Here is an 18,767-nt window from a genome sequence, read left to right on the forward strand (position 1 = left end):
TCCTTCTGTTTAAAAAGGGGCACTATGCCAACACTGTCTTTGTAAATTTTTGGTGACTGGCATTACTTTTCCATCTTCTTAACCAGTCGTTTTCAAAGATTTAATAGTTGAAGTAATAGTTACAAGATAATTATACTTTTATCTAAATCAGAATTCTACATTTCTAAATAAAACTACTTAATATGTTTGAAACATTGCCTAAATCTTTATGCAGATTTCCCATTCCCTATAGATTACAATGGTTTAGATGATTTCTGGTCTTTTTGGCTTTTTCAAAAAGCTTCTCAGTATGACAGGCTCTTTAATAGGATCTTGTGATTCTCTCATAGGTCAGGATTTTTTTTAAAGCCATCTTTTTTCTCGGTTCTTGCCCAAACACACTTGGTCAGTAGATATGAGAAAACAAAGATGGGAGTTCTTCCATAGCAGTATGTCATCAAAGCTGTTGGTTTCCTATCGATTTTTCCTTTGTATTTCTGCCTTTATTGATATAAGGAGTAAGATAAGGAATGCTGACATTTCAGTCCTAGAGAGTTGGTACTAAGATTTGGGGGTATAAACGTCTAAATGATGGACGTTTTGATCAAGAATCTGAGTGTTGTCCACCTATTCATAGCAAAGGGTTCTAATCACTGGACACGCCAATGCTGGGACTCCACTGATCAGGAGAACAGGGTGCCAATATCCACCATTTGAATAGAATAGAGGTCTGGCATACTCACTGCTGCTCTATGTAATGTCTATGAGAATGACAGAGATAACCGAGCACTGTACTTGGTCAATGCCAAATGGAACAATAACAACCATGCCAGAGCATCATTGGAAATTAAACAAATTGAGCTATCATTCTCATGAATGGTGGTGGTGGTGGTGGGGGTGGTCTATGTCACAGCAATAGACACTTAGCATCTATCCTGTACCTAGTGTTCTTTTTGTGAGAAAAAAATCCCTTTAAGCATTAGTTCTACAGCTGAGTGGTGTAGGCTAGGTTCACCCCACATGTGTGTTAAATGTTTGGTAAATGTATATGCCATGAAAATCTCAAAATTAATGATATACATATTGCCTATATATGCTGGTTTACCATTGCTTAAAGGTTTGATCAGCAAGATTGGTGCTCATTTTCAAGACATGATGAGTTGGGCAGCCATTAATATCCATTGTTATGGGCCAAACATCTCCTGTTTACACAGACCACCAGTCAAAAGTTCCAATCAGCCGACAATGGCTACTACAGGGACTCTTGCCCCTCATCAGAACAGAGGCCCTTGTTGTGGGACTGAAGTAGTAATGTATCTTCTTGAGCAGAACACCAAAACGACTGTGGAATCTTCCAGGCCATGCAAGCTTGAGAACTTGTTCTCTGTCCACAGATGGGTAATGTCGCCTTCTGAAATAGATTGTGCATGTATTATCATAGTCATAAACAATTCATTCATTCGGGATTATAGTACAGGTGGATATTTACATATACACAAATCATACAGTTGCATAGTCTTACACCAAAACTAAGATTAGATTTGCTAGGTCTTAAACTTCCATGAAGTATAACATTATATACACCTAAATGTTCTTCTTCAGCGATGTTCTTGGGAACCACAGTCGTTTCAAAACATCCATCCCACAACCGAGATCTTATTGTAGATCTTAAAATAGGAATAAATTTATACAGTGAGAATATTACACATATAAGACTTCTAGTGCTCAAATATATCAGAGCACTTGCCAGAGAATCCTACGGTTCATCAGATGGAGGCAGATATGGATGATGGGTGCTTGAAGTATCAAGGAAAGTGTGAAATCTATTTATTTGAACCAAAAAGAGACATTTGTCATGTCCAAATATACAGTCACATACGGAAAAAACATATATACATTTATGCACATATTTACCAAGGAAACCCAGAATTCTCCTAGTGGACAGTAAGAACCTATTGCACTGTAAGAACCTAATATTTATGTTGTACTGCTGAATGAGACTCACTGGCAGCAGCGCCATCCTGTCGGCTCCTTTGCTATGGTCCATGCTCGTCTGGGGATGCTTGTGTCTTCTGGCATTTTCTTTCTTCTTCTGCTGCAATAACACCTCTGCCCACTAGGGTGCATATGCTCTTATAGGGGCAGCTTGTCTCCACCTGCTACTGCCGTCTTCCAATACAGAGCCACCTGCACCTATTTAAACTAGCTTCATTTGCCCCTCCCTACCTGAGTGTTGTTGCATTCCAGCACATGTGGCAAAGGTATTTGTCTGTTCTTCCTGCTGAATTCTAGTATATCCTCACATGTGCCTGTTGTCTGGATTACACTTTCTGCCTGACCGTTGTCTCCTACTTGCCTCTCTTGCTGCTAACTCGGGTTGCCTGACCCTTCGCCTGTCTAACCCACAATTCCTGTCTTGTTTCTGGTAATGCACTGACTCTAACACTAATGACCTGGCCTGCTGACCACATATACTTGACTGTTCCCTGGTGGCTTGCACAAACTTTTTTTGGTCTTTGGGGGCCAGCTGCTGCTCACATATGGACCATGCTTGTAGAACGACCTGGTGTCCTCTAGCTGAGTCGAGCTTTCGCATCCTGGAGTGGGATAAATGGTGAAAACCTAGTGGGCACTTCACTCCCTGGCGTAGCCCAAAGCCAATCCGGTTGAGCAGCCCATGTTGCACTTTTTTCTCATAGATGCCACATGCCCTCGTTGCCAAGTGAGATTTTCTCTTAATGGGTTTAATCAGCAGTCATGAGGAAAGCAATGGAGAATTTCCTCTAGGAATCATATGGAGTTAAAACATTACATAAGGCCAGATTTACCAAACATGGTGTAAAGTGACCCTGGCCCAGTTGCCCCTAGCAACCAATCAGATTCCACCTTCCATTCCTCACAGACTCTTTGAAAAAAATGAAAAGTGGAATCTGATTGGTTGCTAGGGGCAACTGAGCCAGTTTCACTTTACACCATGTTTGATAAATCTCCCCCATAGTTTCTAAGGCTAAAAAATGTAATGTGTCCATCTGGTTCAGTCTATTGTCCTGTAATGTTGTTCTAGATTAGGGCAACAAACCCATACAAGATAGAAACCAATTTTTCTTCCCTTCCAGACTCTAAATCTGGCAAACAGAAAAAATCCCCCTATCAAGACACTTTCCAGAATCTAATCACTATAGCCTGTAATACTATTATTACACTCCAAAATCCATCTAGACCCCCTTACTGAACACACCATGAGCACTTACATAGTCTCACTGCTCTTACAGTAAAGAATCACTTTCTGGGTTGTTGTGGAAACCTTTCCTTTAGACATAGAGGATACCCCCATGTTATAGAGTGGCTTGGTAAGTACCCACAACTCTATAGGACAAACCCATGAGGACTCAAAAAGCTACACCTAAATGCTGCTAATCTCTAAAATAGGGTCGGACATTAAAAATCCAAACCACCGGACTCTTCTGTCCACCGACATCATCCATCAGCGGAGAGTCAGGAGGCCGCCATATACCTTAGGCTTAGGTTTATATTATAAATGATTCCATGTGTTTTTTCATGGTTCTCATGAATTTCAGAAATTTCCATACAATTTTGTTTTTTTAATTTTTAATTATGTTGATGCTTACAGAAAGCAGGTGACACCACTGAGGCCATTGCTTGGCATATGATTCAGCTAATCAGGAGATCACAGTATTTGTTTGGCTCGAGTAATATGGCATAGAGCTAGCTCGGTATAACATGGTATATTGGCGTCTTGCCGCTCTGGACCTGGCTTGCCGTTGCAGGATAATTCCTGTATTACACATTTCCCTCTCTCTCTCTTGTATTCCACTCTCATTTAATTTTGATTGATTGATCTGCAGGTCACAGAGACTTGTAGGGGAGGCCATAATCTCCCTGACACTTCTCATTATGTAGCAGGTGATTCAGACTATAGGAAGGAGGTTCCATATGTACAAGGACAGGGAGGACCATTGGTCATTAAAGTGACATCTCTAGAAAATACAAAAAATTCTATCTATCTATCTATCTATCTATCTATCTATCTCCTATCTATCAATCTATCTATCTATCTATCTATCTATCTATCTATCTATCTATCTATCTATCTATCTCCCTCCTATCTATCTCTCTATTCATCATCTCTATCTTTGCTACTGAAGGAATTCTTGGCTTTGTTCCATCCAGACGAGCTTCTCTGGTACCTTCTCCAGGGGATTGTGGGATGATGGCACCGCGGTGAGATACACAGAGGGCAGCTAATGACTGTATATCTGGACATGACAAATAATGTTCAGGACAGTCAGTGAAGTGGATCATATACTCCTATTACCAACTAGCTACCTATAGAGACTGATGATGTATACAGATGTACTATTGCAGCACACATGGCAGTGCCTTGTGGCTGCCTGTCCCATTTGTTCTGTCATTCTCCTAACATGGTGTGTGTGTATATTTTATCTCCATTATCTTTCACCCTCCTGTAATGCCGCCTGCCCCCTCCTCTCCTATCACATACAGTACACTGTACACACAATCTGGGCTCCTTCCAATTCCTCCTTTCCTTGTCTTTCCTTCCTCCTTCTCTCTCTTTTCCTTCATTTATTTTTTTCTCCCCATGTCATCTCTCTCCTGGTTTTCTTGGCACTCTCTGATTCACACAGTCTCTCTCTTCATCCTTTCCTCTCTGGCTTTTCAATCAGGTTTGACCCACAATAATCTCCTCTCTGGCTTAGCGTGGTGCTGCACTGGCGGAGTCTGTTCATGATTTGCAAGGCTTCTGTCCCCACCACTTTGATTTTATGCTCCCTCTCCCTCTCTCTCTCTCGCTCAATGTGCGCCTATCATCCATCATGCTACTGCCTTCTATTTGCTAGATGTCCCTCATCTCTTATGCAGTGTCTAATGCCTCATTCACGCTGATTTTTTTTTCTTCTCCTTATAGATCTTTGCTATTCTAAATTGGTATAATACGTTATTTTTCCTCGCAGCCTGCTTCTTCTGCCATCCATCCTCTTCGCTCCATCGCTGTATTCTGTTTGCTGTATTCTTTCCCCTTTTCTATCCTCCTCCTATTTTCGCTCCCCTCCCTTCTTCTTCTTCTCCTTCTCCTTCTTCTCCTCTCTCTCTCTCTCTCTCTCTCTCTCGCTTGCTGTGTGGGTGCCTATATGTTGGAGTAAGACAGCTGGAGAGATCTGGAAAGATTTCTGTCTGGGTGCCTGTCTCTGGCGCCGCGAGGGACACAGCTCTGCTGGTGACACCGTATAGGGGGGAGCGTCAGTGACAAGAAGAGCAAGAAAAGTGACAGGGACACCGGTTGCTAAGCGGATGAGCAGATCCCTAATGCCATAGAGATGAGAACCAGGGACCGATAATACAGAGACACTGATAAACTGCGTGAGTGGTCACATAGATCTTTTTTTTTCTGCGTCTATCTGTATATATGTGGATGTCTACGAGGGCACATCTATATGTCTAAATGCATGCATGCCTTCCATCCAGTCTTTGCTGCATTTTACATATGCATCTCTTCTATTAGGTGTGAGCATTTTGCAATGGAGTATGAAACCCATGTGATAAAGCCGTGATCCCAATACCATGTGAAACACGTGAAGGTGTCGGATTGTGTGATCACTTTGGGTGTGTTCTGATTTGCGATGGGTTATTTAGCTGGGATATTGCATGTGTAACTATTAAGTGTGTCTGCTTGTGTTAATCGGTGCACCTCACTGGATATGCAGATCTCCCGTCTCTCTACGCCAATTCAATGCCAGTGTGTGCAGATCCATGTCTATGCTGTAGTATCCATTCTGTCATAGACTCATCCATGCTGCTTTGTTTTTTATGATATTTGCATATGGTAATTGTGTTTCAAGGCATCTGTTACCCCCGTGTCTCAGCGTAGTCTTATTGTATGACTTTCCGGATATTGGAATTTATGACGGGTTTACAGTACGTGTAGGTCAAGCGAGCTGTTTATTGCTTTGTATAGACATTTATGTGTCTGATTTGTATTCATTCAAGGCTACTGTATGTGCATCTGTGCGTAGCTGTGTTTTACTATGCTTGTGCATGCTCTAAGTGAACGAAGGACTGTAAATAGGATTGAGGAATATATTTATTACCCATTTTCTATCTGTGATCTGGTCTGTAATGCTTGCAAGAGTCCCAGCTAGGGTTCCACATAGTTCATACGTTCATTGGTGTTTGAGGGTAGCCACCTTCTTAGCACTTGGATGGAGACCAGATACCGTGCATTCCTTTAGTCATTATTTGGATCCGGATAGAAGCATCATTTCCATAGTGTGATGATGATTAGAAATTTTCCAACTCCCATGCATGTCCGGTCATGACGATTATGTGGGTAGATCCAATATTTTTCCAAAGGGTTTTCCCATATGATTCAAAATGTAATTTTTTTTTCCCAATTAAAATCTGAATCCTGAATCTCCTATGTCTTATGATGGATCACAGCTTCATATCTTTGCTTTCCTTTATAGTAGTAGATCTAAGGTTGTATAAAATAAATTGACACTAAAGGTGCACTTTTTACTCCCATTTACACTTCAGGTCTTAAGTTGGGATGAGACGGAGGGACATATTGTATTGGCTTCTATGTGCACAACCATGCAACAGTCTCTATGGTAACACTGTATATACAGATTTTTATATACAGCCTGTCCATGGATAACGCTCTATGGAAGTGTGACACCCCGTCTCTAGACAGTCAGTAAGGTGTGCTAGTAAGTGTCAGCACCTATTGTTGGGTAAAATAAATGTGATGCGTGGACACCTCTTAAACCGGCAATATATTTAGGCATTTTACTGTATTATAACCAATCTTTCACCATGCAAATTGCTATAAAGTTTATATGGCCCTCATAATTTCCATTGACTTCCTCAAGTCAGAGAGAAATTTAAGAGTTTGTGCTCTCTCTGTAGCCGCACCGCTTCTTGCATCTGCTGTGAGACCCATTGGAAATTAGGGTCTAATGTTGATTGTGGCAGAAAATCCAATATGGCGACATATTGGTGGCTCCATGACTTAGAGTGATATTGTCACCCCTTTACTCTATGTGTGGTTCTCTGCACCATCCACAAGCTTAGATGCTGCACATTGGATATATACCTGTATAAAACTTGTCTGTGTCTTCTTTCTGCTCTAAAATCGCTTAATTTCATTGATTGAAAGTGTCACCTAGGCGGGGCTTCATGACAGTTAGGCCCTCTCTCAAGAGGAATAAGGCCCAACTACCATGAAGCCCCGCCCAGGTAACACTGTTCACTGACGAATTGAAACTGTCCACCGATGAAGTGGAGCAATTTAAGAGCACAAAGAAAAAATTATTTCACAGGTATATATCGAATAAGCTTATGGATGGTAAGGAGAACAGCACATGGGGGGGGGGGGGGTGACTATATCACTTTAAGGGAATAATGACTGGTTATGTAATAGTGTTTGAAGTGCCACTCGGATATGAGTTTAATCATGGTTTTCCACTTATGAGCAGATCTCTAGGAGATAACTCCTTACTGTTGATTGGTGGCTGCATGGGTTTACATTCGGTCTCAAGGGGTCCCTTGAGATGACTGTAAGGGTCTCACTATAGAGAAGTCCTGTGATCAGCTGTGTTAGCAACATTGTTCAATGCTTTAGCAGGATTGCTTAGAATATATATCACTACAGGGAGCTTGGAAACATTTTTGGTCATCCACAATGTCGTTTTTTTTTAAATGACTTTTTTCGAGGATCAGGACATCCTCTGAAAATCCAGCCGGCAGCATCCACTGAATAATCTAGCCAACACTGCACAGAATAATCAACTTTTTTTTCCTAGGCCCCCTCACATACTAGGTATCAGTAGCGCTATCTCTTGAGCGAATGTGCTAGTTGTCCACTAGATGAACGCCCACCAACCTGTGGCTCTCCAGATGTTGCAAAGCTGAAGATCCACAGGTTGGAGGACGCTGCCCTAGACAATCCCCGCAGGTCCAATTCCAATGGGAAGAGGGCTTGGTTTCACGCCTAGTTCTATGGATATCTTCAATCTAAGGATATTGCTGTAGCTAGAGGTGAGCGAAGCAAATCTGGCGAATCAAGATTTGCTGCGAATTGCGCATTTGTTATGCAAAGCAAATTTCTGCCAATTCGTTAAGGAAATTCGCAAAAAAAACAAAATGGCGACTGCACATGCTGTCTGGAGCGTCACTGGGCGGGAGAAAGGGATTAACCATAATCGTTAGCATCGTCCAATCAGCTGCAGGCCCCTCTGGGATGTCAGCAACCCCCCCTCACCCTCTATATAAGGCAGTCCGGTAACAGAGGTGGCCAGTCGGTTGTGTGTGGAGGAGAGAGCAGGATGGCAGCAGAGCGGGAAGAGACTTAGGGCCCTATTCCACTGGACGATTATCGTTCAGATTATCGTTAAATCGTTCGAATCTAAACGATAATCGTTCGGTTGAAATGCAGTTAACGATTAACGACCGAACGAGAAATCGTTGATCGCTTTATAAGACCTGGACCTATTTTTATCGTTGCTCGTTCGCAAATCGTTCGCGTTGAATAAGACATCGTTCGGTCGTTCGCAATAGATACGAATGCAATAGCGAATAAATAGCGAAGAAAAAACGATCGCAATTACGATCATAAGTAACGATTATCGTTCAATGGAAATGAGTGAACGTTTTCAGGTCTTTCGCAATAGTGGTCGTTTGCGATCGTTAATCGTTAATGATATGCAAACGATAATCGTCCAGTGGAATAGGGCCCTAAGAGTGATATAGGGACAGAGAGGAATGGTGAAAATTGGGTGATTGACTGGCTGATTGACTTTTTTTTTTTTCATTGTGATTTTCCAATTTTTGACACTTTTACAGCAACATGCTTCAACAAATTTGTCTTTCTGTAATAGTTCCAGTATTAAAGCTTCTATAGTTTTCGCTGTTTTAAATTCGTTAAGATTCCATTCACGAATCTTAACGAGTTTGACCGAAAATTCACGAAGCTCGCAAAACAAATTTCCAGCTGCTTCACTCATCTCTAGTTGTAGCCTCTGGACTGTTAAGAGGCAGGTCACTACCACTGGGGAGTGAATATAAGACATAAGAGTTAGAGGCCATACAGTTGAGGGTATAGGGAAAAAAAAAAATCTGATTCATCTTTGCAGCAGTGACTTTGAATGGATGCTGCAAAGTGGAATATTCTGGTAGATGACAGGCCCTCCCATCATATTGCGTTATCCTCTATCCACGGGATAGGAGATAACAAGCAGATCAATGGGGATCTGATTGTTGGGAACTCATCAATCACAAGAATAGGGATATAATTTTCCCCAAAATAAATGAATATCTAGTTTTTTTCTGTGTACACCCCCAGAATTGTTAAGTGCTGTGCAGTGGAGGATTAACTTTATCATAGGCCCCGGGATGTTCACCAAGCCTGGGCCCCCCACCCCACTGTAACTATGGCAGCACTAGCGTGGTGTTTATAGTACAGGATAATATAATTGCAAATCATGGCAGAAATGTAGCCAGGAGACAGTATACCACTTAAAGTATAATTCTTTTTGAGTGGCCATGGGCCCCCCAGGAGCTCAGGGCCCCGGGCTACAACCCGAAAAGGACCTATTATAATCCACTATTGGTGCTGTGGAATCTGTTGGCACTATATATATATATATATATATATATATATATATATATATATTTGAATATTATTATTATTTCATATTATTATTATCCGTAGACTGGTGGGCAGGCACATGAGGTGCGCTCCATTAATTCCAGTGACAATAATGTCCCTTTTCTTCGGATTGGTGGGAGTCCCAGCAGTTGGACACACACAATCTGCTTGTTTACTCTATCCTATGGATAAGTTAGAGCGGTACCCAAGAAAAGAAAAAATAGCTTTCAGATCAACTGGTGTCAGAAAGATACAGATTTGTAAATTTGTATTTCCGGTATCTATCAGCTGCTGTACGTCCTGTAGGATGGGGTGTATTCTTTCCAGTCTGACACAGTGCCCTCTGCTGCCACCTCTGTCCGTAACCGGGACTGTCCAGAGTACCAGCAAATCCCCACAGACAGAGGTGGCAGTTACAGCAGAGCAGGGGAGACTAACAGAGTGATATGGGGACAGAGGCGAGGAATGGTGGAAATTGGATGACTGACTGGCTAATTGACTTTTTTTTTAAATGGTGATTTTCCGATTTTTGATACTTTTACAACAACATGCTTTAAAGTGGCACTTCTCAGAGAACCTGCTGATATGCCGCAGTAGTTGTGTCCCTCAGTGTCAGATATCCACTACTTACACCCCTCTCCTCCCCCGCATTGTTTCTAAAATCGCTAAATGCTCTTATGCAAATTACTTGCTTAAGGGCATTGCTCTGGGCTGGAGAGCATTGCTGCAACCCGCCCAGCCCGCTCCCTCCCATCCCGCCCACTATGCATATTCATAACTGCATAGTGGGCTCTCTACACGCCAGCTGCGCAGGTTAGCTCTCAGAGACAGGCTGCTTCGCGTGCATACGTGAATCTCCCAGGCCTCCGCCGATCCTCCCGGAGGTTCCTCGAGACGTAGGTATGTACGCTTTGTACACGATAGTGCCACTTTAACAAATTCTCCCTTCTGTAGTTTTTCCAGTATTGTAGATACTATAGTTTTGTCTGTTTTAATGAAATTCGTTAAGATTTCGAGTTTGACCGAAAATTTGCGAGGCTCGCTAAACAAATTTCCGTCTGCTTCGCTCATCTCTAGTCTTGAGCATAAATATTGGTGGAAAGGCAGCATCCAACAACCATAAGCAATCCCTGTTTAGCTCCTGATAGCAGTTCCAGGTAACCCCTACCTTAGAGGTTAATAGACTCCGATACATAACTACACCAATGAGCCAGCCCAATATTGGGACAGCAGCTCTTCCTTGCAGATGGTGCATTATCTCATTTCACCAGTTGCTTATAACAGGTTCCATTACTAATTTGGTAGCAGCTATTTTTACAACGTGAAAAGTATAGTACAGACAATGTGAGAAAAAAACAATGCAGTCTGTAACTTCATTATGTATCATAGTTGGCCAATCGATAGCTATACTGTATATACATTAAGGAGATTCGCTCGATCTGAACAGCCCTAATAAATCAGTGTATTGTATTAGTAAAACGTTGTAGCGGGGACAGGCACGTATGCTTATAATGGGTGATCGGTCATGGAAATCCTGCTAATACAACATAACATGGAAAAAGTAAATAGCTGTGACACAATAACGCACAAAACAATGGAAAATACAGAATACATAGGGTCAGTTCTTGTAGGCTCCATTAAAGAATAGGTTTATGTTTTACGCTGTACTGAGCAATTATATTCTTCATAGCAGATTCAGTTCAACAGTGGTAAATAGAGCTGGCGGGTTCACTGCATGTCAGGCACCAACAAAGACCTTAGAAAAAAAAACATATGTCTCTATTTGTGCCTTTACTTCCCCCCAAGTCCTGCTGTGATCCATCTGGTCCCCTCTTCTTCCTGCCTCTATGAGTGCTCAATAAGCTTAGCCAATCATAGGCCAGGACAGGAGACTGCTGTGGCTAGTGATTGGCTGAGCTGGCAAGTCCTGCTCCCAAGGGCTCATCTAGTAAGGCTGGGTTCACACTTCACTCTTTCAATCCGTTTATTTTCATCTGTTTTTGCAAAAAAAAAAAAAGGATTGAAAAAAGGATGCTTTTGTTTGCATCTGTTTGATCCAATTTTCCATTGACTTTCATTTAAAAAAAAGGATCAAAACGCATCCTTTTTTTTTACGTACACAAAAACATAGCCGATCTTCTTTTCGTGAATGTTAAAAAAAACAAAAACAAATGTGATTTGATTATGTTTTTTGTTTTATAATGAAAGTTAATGGAAAAAATGGATCAAAATGGATGTACACAAAGGCATCAGTTTATCCATCTATTTCTTGCAAAAACAGATGAAAAAAAAAATCAGGATTTTAAGAACGTAGTGTGAATCAAGCCCAAGGCCTTATTCACACATTCAGTAAAGTTGTCCGAAATTGTGGATCCGCAATCGCGATTCAACTTCAAGCACATTTATTTATATTGGGCTAATCACACAGTCCGTTTTAATTTTTTATCCATAATCTGTTCCGTTAAAAAAGGACATGCACTAGTGCGGACTGTGATTGTGGAAAGGATTACCAATTGAAGTCTATGGGATCCATATTTTTTACGGACTCCACGGATGTCACATCAGTGACGTCCACAAAAAACATGGATCAAATCTAGTACTAAAACTAGTACTATTTAACGGATACGGAAATAGGAACAAATGAAAAAACGGATGAATTTATACTGATAGCGGAGTAAAAATAGCAGAAGATTTTGCAGTCCAGAAAAATTACTGAGCATGTGAATGAGGCCTAAGCGGAAAGAAGAGAGATCGCGGACTGGGATTTTATCTATTAAGTATAGGATTTTATCTATTTTGTAAGGGGCCCAGTGCAATATTAATTTTAGGCCTCAGGCCAGGATACCCCTGTAAGCTGACCATACACAATAAATAAATCTTGGCAGTTGGATTTCAACTACCTGATCCTTTTGTTCTCAGGAAGATATGCCGCCACCTTAGAAGTCTAGTGGTGTCTCCTCTCCTATTGATAGGATCTGACTACACGGCTGTTCTAATGTATAGGCCCTATTCCACCAACAGATCTGATGACAGATTATCTGCCAAAGATTTGAAGCCAAACCCAGGAACAGACTATAAATAGAGAACAGGTCATAAAGGAAAGACTGGGTTTCTCCTCTTTTCAAATCCACTCCTGGGTTTGGCTGTAAATCTTTGGCAGATAATCTGTCGTCAGATCTGTTGGTGGAATAGGGCCTTATGTAAGGGCTCAGTATTGACACAATAAAATCTATCAACAGCCTCTTACCTGCTTATTATAACAATTTGCTGTACAAATAAATAAGTCAAAATTGCTAAAGAAGTTATAACTATACATTACAAAAATGGACGGTTTTAGCAGATTTGCTATTTGCTGATTTGTGGGAGAGCTTTATTTTAGAAGGGATCTAATCTTTTCATACGTAAAGCTGTTTGGTCGTGAAATGAAAAATAAATCATTGTGTGACCTAAACCTGCTCTATTTAGTATGGTTTTCTATTTGGATAAATGTACCAGCAAAGTTACCCTGAGATGTGTTCTTTTTGATTGCTATGGCTATGTGTATGGACATTATATATATATATATATATATATATATATATATATATATATATATATATATATATATCATACAGCACATAAATATATGCAGGCTTATGAAACTTGTTACTCTTACTCCATTCTATACTATATACATGTATGGGAGGTTTAGTGAAAATATAAAAACTCAAACCTCATCTCAGCATGTAAGTTTGCAAATTGTTTGGGATCTGTGTGTGTTTATGAGCTATGGTAAGTAGCTGAAATCAAAGAGTTACACTAAGCAGTGAGCAGCTACTGAGACACTAAAGGGAGGGAAAGATCACACTGCAGCGTTAAGGACATACATCAGTTGATACCCTGAGATTGTGGTGAGACATGAGAGTGAAGCCTTGATTTGACTTTATGAATCATAAGCAGAAGCCAAGACTGGCTCACCTTTAAAGGAACTCAAAGCCAAGATTTCTCAGTCTCTTTTTGCTCCTGTATATAGCAGTAGCTATCTCTCATTCCATTTCCTGTATCTTTTACTGGGTCTCTCTTACTAGAGACAGAAATCTCCTGACAACAGGCAGTGGACAGCAGTTTGCTAAGAAGGGAGACATCTAGTGACCACAATTTTAAAGCTGTAATTTTACATGAAGTTATACAGAAATATAATGAGAATCACATTGGCGACAGCCCATTTATGGCTTTAAAGCCAAAGTCAAAAGTGTATACACCAAGAGGGAAATTTTAAATTCTTCCTTTAAATTTCTTATTCCTTGTGATTTACTTTTGGCTCATAAAATTGCTAAACAGCCTACTATAGTATTTTCAAATGCAATCGTTTGCCCAACATTCTGCATGAAAATCTATGGTGAAATATTAAGTGCACCATAAACAATAGCTTAGATTTACAAATACTATCTAAAAACCTGATTACATGAAATGATTATCGACCTTACTTGGCTTAATACAGGCTGTTCAGGCCAATAAATGTTTGGTGTAATAGGACATGTTAAAAGGCAAGTAATCATGGTTTTTCAATATGTTGAAAAATCCTGATCATGTCAGCGACGGTCTGCTGTGTGTTGCTCGGTGCAACAGGAACCGCTGCTGACTTCAATGGGCAGCCCGAACGATCTAAGGATCATTCGGGCAGTCCCTTCCACTCCTCCCCGCTCCTCCCTGCTCCTCCCCTCTCATTTTTTGTGCATGTAATAACACAGGCAGTGGCCGGGAAAGAGGGGGTAGCGAGCACTGAACTGACAGATCGGCACTCGTTTCCCCCTCATTTTCATGTGGTGTAATATGGCCATAAGTTTTAGACAGTGTAAGTTTATACTAGGCTAAAAATGCACAAGATTTATCACGATGGCTCAGGCTGATAAATTTGGCACATTTTTACACTGTGTAGTCTAAAGACCAACTATTACAGTATTTTGCCTACTTTACACCAAAATAATACCCCACAATTTTGGCAGCACGAAGCTAGTTGCGAACATGTTCGGAAATGTTTGTATGTTCGTTTGAAGATGAGACTAATTGTTTGGATCCTCAAAAGTAAAACCAATGTCTTCCAAGAGCTGCTTCAAAGGCATCTCACCCATCCAACCACATGGCTGCATTCATAAGTAGCAGATAGAGTTGAGCGAGCATGTTCGGTCTAGCATAGTGCTCGATCAAGCATCGGGTTGAGAGGCCTTTCAACAAGCTTTAAGGCTGTGGAAGTGCATAATACATTTCTATAGCCTTAAACCCATGGGCATGTGTGTGTTAAATTATACCCACCACTCCGTTCTTCTATGTTCACTATCACCATCAATTAGCGACTAAGGCGGGACACTGCTGCAGCCCCTGATTGGCTGAGTGAGGATAATGAAGTTAGAGGAATGGAAGTATAATTTCAACCCCCCCAGCACAGTCTGGCCCCTAGGAGGTTAACTTAACCCCCCTGAGGGCCAGACTGCAAGGGAATGTGCACACTATGGAAACCTGGCGGATCAACCGCCGCCGAACTGGTTCATTCTTTGGGCAGACGGCAGAATCTATCTAACCATAGAATGGAGTCTATGGCAGAGGCTAGTGAAGCGGGAGTGCGCGGGGATGAGAGGCGGAATCTGTGTTTTACTCAGTGTGCACATATCCTCACTTTGTAACTTCTGGGGTTAACCAGGTACCCTAATCAAGTCTCCCATTATTGTAAGTTGGGCTTGTTACTTGAATTGTCCACTTGAGCACTAAAAAATGCTCGACTCTAGTAACGAACCCTCAAGCATTTTGGTGCTTGATCAACAGTAGTAGCAAAAACTCTGAAACAGTACTGTCTACAGGTGGACGTTGCTGGTTTGGCTGATATCCTTAGTCATGTTTGGAGTCTCTTCAATAGGTAGGATATTGTTACCTTTCGACAACACTAGAGACCTACCTAGAAGAGCTAATTAGAAAATGTACAGGACACAAAAGAATTCGACCTCCTTTATTCTGTCTTTTTAAGAACAGGGTTAAACTGGATCTCGTTCTTGGTATATTGAACGTTAATAGCAACTTGATATAAATGGATGGGTAGCAGTACCTTTCAACAGGATGCAAAGACTTGACATGGAAAAATCTTGTTCCTGGTCCTCCTGAAGCACATTTACTTAGAATCTATAGTGTTCATAGAATTATAGGAGGGGTCAGCTGTAACAACAGAAGGCCGTACTCTCATATTCATTAGTATTTTGATTTCTTGTTTGTCTGAAACTGGAAAATCCTGGTACAGATAAATGGATAAATCAAACCTATGACAAATCAGTCTGCAGTGCCTTAGATGTGAATTGCAAAGATGAACATGACTCAACCTTTCCCGAGATTGAGTAAGTGATATATTGGTCATTGGCAATAATGATGGGTGTCTGGAACATATCAAAGCAGGGTGGGTCATACAGATGGGTTATTTATGAGTGAGTTATATATATCCTATTTGTGTACACAATCTAAAAATGCACATTTACATCTCGAAGCTCTCCCTCCCGGCCGAACCAATCCTCAGCCGGAGATAATGCTTACGGAGCATGACCTCATGAGACTCCAAAAACTGCAGCAAGTATGATGTTGATATATATATATATATATATTAAAATATATATTCTACTCTCTAAATCAACCATTACCTAAAGGTGGCCAGCCCTCTATAAGAAGCTTAGCATAGGATGGATTCGCATACAGTGTTTTAGCCATTTGACATTGCATGTGGCCAGATGTTATGTATAAGTGAACAGGAACATATTAGAGGGATTGTAAGCTTTGGGCAATCTCTTCTTTTTAATAGAAAGGTCTAACAATAAACTGATTGCAGGGTGTCCTGCTGCTACGAGCCAAAGCGATCAGTCTTATCTGTTGGGGTCATGGTAGAAAGTGTTCAGTTTCTGTGCAGCCCCACCACAGGGAAAAGGACGCTTTATGTAGTGCTCATTGAAATCAATGGGCTACCTGTACTTTACAAGGGGAAGCTGGGTCCCCTAGAGGAACAGGAGCTTTTTGTGGGTCTGGTTAATAGATGAGTAACCTGAATAGAAGACCCCACTCTATTAGATTAAATGAGGTAGAATAGTTATAAAATGGGTCTAAAGAGGAAACCCCTTAGCATTCTGCTCATAATATACAGTACCACTGCCATTCAGGTGCCAGTCATCTATATATAAGTGTCTATTAGTGAAAATATGTAGATTCTGTATTCAGATCTGATAATAGTGTGCGCCTATGACCAATAGTGTACCCTTAGTCATGCATACAGAATATCCCATACAATCAAGAAGACAGACTTCCACTACAAATACTCTATATTCAAGAGCCTTGTTTTCATATTCCATATCTAAGTTTAGTTTACTCATCAAAGACATACAAAGAAGATCTCTGCCATCTTTTAGATGTAGCTTTACTTTTAAGCCAGTATGTCGCTCCAACCAGGAGCCATCACTGGAGGAATATCTGGCTAGTCCTGTGTTTTAAGACTCATAAATGAGTTTTTTGCACATCCCAACCAGGGGTCTTACAACATGACTAGAGATATATGTCAAGCCAGAAGGAGAAAATTTTCTTGAAGGGAAATCTACATTTTAAAGGTGGGATTAGAGTGCTGCTTTAGGTATACTTCTTCTCAGAATTCTCAGTGGAGTAAGAATGGCCTTTAGGGCTCTATAAGTCTTTAAGATGCTCTCCCCAAAGAGAAATGTTACCCCATTGGTCTCATTAAAGGGGTATTCCACTAAAACATAACTTTTTATATGTTGCTGCCCATGGTGAGACTAACAATTCCTTCCATACTTGTTATTATCTATTCAATCTCCTTCCCCCAGTTCTGAGCTGCTGCTTTCTAAAAAAGGCACAAAAATCTGTGTGTGACCTGTTCTCTCTCCCTCCCCCTCCTCCCCCTCCCTTCTGAGACCGGTGATGTAAAACATTGTAGCTTCTTTGTAATGCTGGGAGAGATAATCTGAAATAAAGTTGCTGATAAACTCACTGTGATAAGCCCTCCCAGTATTACAACTTTGTAGAAGCTACAAAGTTGCAGATAAAGCCTGTCGGGAACTTGTTTACATCAGCCATGTCAAACCAGAGGGGGAGGAGGGGGAGACACACAGATTTTTGTGTTTTCAGCAGAAAGAACTAGGGAAAGGAGACTGAATAGATAATAACAAGTATGGAAGGAATTGTTAGTCTAACGATGGGCAGCAACATATCAAAAGTTATGTTTGAGTGGAATTCGCCTTTTAATGCAGGGATGGGGAACTTTTGGCCCTACAGATGTTGCATGCTTACAGTTTCCATCAAACCTAGTGAGCTAAATCTTTGGCTATCCAGATATAATGGGAGTTGTAGTTGTGCAATAGCTGGAAGGCGGAAGGTTCCCCATCCCTCCATCAAAGACAGCACTTTGTAGAAGGTGTGAAGGCAGTTATTGCACTAGACAATAAGCCTTAGGCTACATTCACACAACGTAAATTTTCTATTAATCATGGCCAATGTTGCCGATTTGCAAGAACGGACTTGATTATTGGAAAACTTATGTTGCACTGCAGTCCCGGCCGGGATCCCTAGCGGCCGCAACGACAACTGACATGTCAGTTTTGTGCAGCCGCTATTCATTAAATAGAAATGAAGTTTATCCGAGCTGAGATAAACTTCACTGACACCAAGCGTTCTGTGACATGGCCGGGTCACAGAACAGCCAGTTTCATACTAAGTGTGAACTTGGTCATAGGGCGCTTACAGGATTTGCAATATCTATTACTCACCTCAAATCTGCATAAAAATACATGTGAATTGGGTTATAAAGACACGAATAACATTTATAAAAGATGTCACTTCTTTAATTTATAAGAAATCTGCACAATCCGCAGGTAAATATGCATGTAACACAAGCAGATTTAGCTGCAGAAACACTGCAGAATTGGGCATGGAATCGGGGCATAGAAATTCTGAAACATCGTGATGAAATGAAGAGGTATCAATAATAACCACTAAATGTAATCTAGGGCACCATAATAGATAATCACACCTGACGGCCTGTAATAAGGGTAATAATGTATGCCCATAGTCTACATCAGAAGTAACACAA

General features: G+C 41.0%; 1 protein-coding gene across 1 annotated transcript in view; it reads left to right on the forward strand.

The window, feature by feature from the left end:
• The first annotated feature begins 5,289 nt into the window (after window positions 1-5,289).
• The window catches only part of ELFN2 (extracellular leucine rich repeat and fibronectin type III domain containing 2), an 88,715-nt gene continuing 75,237 nt past the window's right edge, over window positions 5,290-18,767 (forward strand). The window contains exon 1 of the mRNA XM_069968855.1: window positions 5,290-5,379. The gene's annotated coding sequence lies outside the window, so the exon portion shown is untranslated. The remainder of the gene's footprint in view (window positions 5,380-18,767) is intronic.

This window comes from Dendropsophus ebraccatus, chromosome 4 (genome assembly GCF_027789765.1).
Source record: "Dendropsophus ebraccatus isolate aDenEbr1 chromosome 4, aDenEbr1.pat, whole genome shotgun sequence".
NCBI lineage: Eukaryota > Metazoa > Chordata > Amphibia > Anura > Hylidae > Dendropsophus > Dendropsophus ebraccatus.